Source organism: Lactuca virosa, chromosome 7, assembly GCF_052849685.1.
Source record: "Lactuca virosa cultivar CGN04683 chromosome 7, Lactuca_virosa_CGN04683_v6, whole genome shotgun sequence".
Classification (NCBI taxonomy): domain Eukaryota; kingdom Viridiplantae; phylum Streptophyta; class Magnoliopsida; order Asterales; family Asteraceae; genus Lactuca; species Lactuca virosa.
Window position 1 is genome coordinate 58447872 of NC_136432.1, and position 1067 is coordinate 58448938.

At 41.6% G+C, this 1067-nt stretch overlaps 1 pseudogene; it reads left to right on the forward strand.

The window, feature by feature from the left end:
• The first annotated feature begins 330 nt into the window (after positions 1–330).
• LOC145126678 (putative mitochondrial protein AtMg00820 pseudogene) lies at positions 331–771 on the forward strand (annotated as a pseudogene).
• The last annotated feature ends 296 nt before the right edge of the window (positions 772–1067 follow it).

A 1067-nucleotide genomic window follows, 5' to 3' on the forward strand; every position in this document is an offset into this window, starting at 1 on the left:
CCTTACCTCACTCCCACACCCAATATTGTTACACCAGTTCCAAATCTACCCTCCATACCATCTACTATTCTTGAATGTGCTGATCATCTTCGTCCCATAAATCAACCAACACAGACTCCATCCATTACTCCATCTCCACAACCATCGGTCACATCTACTCCTCCTCAAACTCCAATTATTCCGTCACCAACCTGCCCTCAACCTGATCATCACACACCTGTTTTCACCTCTTCAACTTCTCAGTATCAACAATCCACCATTAGCTCACGGGCAAAACAAATCAATCCTATTCCATCCCATTTTCGTCCAACAGAATAAAATCAACACTCCATGGTAACTCGTGCCCGTACCAACTCTCTCAAACCCAAAGTATTCACAGCCACCACCTCTTCCATTGTGAACTTTGAACCTCGAACCTTTCATCAAGCAAATCAGCATACATGTTGGCAAAATGCGATGAAAGCAGAATATGATGCTCTCATGAAAAATGACACTTGGTCGCTTGTTAATTGTCCCCCTCATACTAATGTTGTTGGTTGTAAGTGGATTTTCAGGGTAAAAAGACGAGCGGATGGTTCTATAGAACGACACAAAGCAAGGTTGGTTGCTCAAGGATTCAGTCAAGAAGCAGGAGTTGACTTCTTTGACACATTTAGTCCTGTTATAAAACCAACCACAATTCGCTTAGTGTTGTCAATTGCACTCTCTCAAGGATGGCGTGTAAGGCAACTTGACATCAACAATGCGTTTTTAAATGGTGACTTGTCCTAAGTTGTTTATATGAAACAACCCAAGGGTTTTGAAGATCCAACGAAACCAAATCACGTGTGTCGATTACATAAAGCTCTATATGGGCTTAAGAAAGCACCGAGAGCCTGGTTCACCAAACTCAAACAATATCTTGTTACAAATGGCTTTCGTGCTTGTCAATCCGACACTTCTTTATTTGTTCATGTTTCGACATCATCAACCATATATGTACTTGTATACGTTGATGATCTCATTGTGACAGGTACAAATGATGCTCATCTCCAGCGGTTTATCGATGCATTGGATCGTGCTTTTTC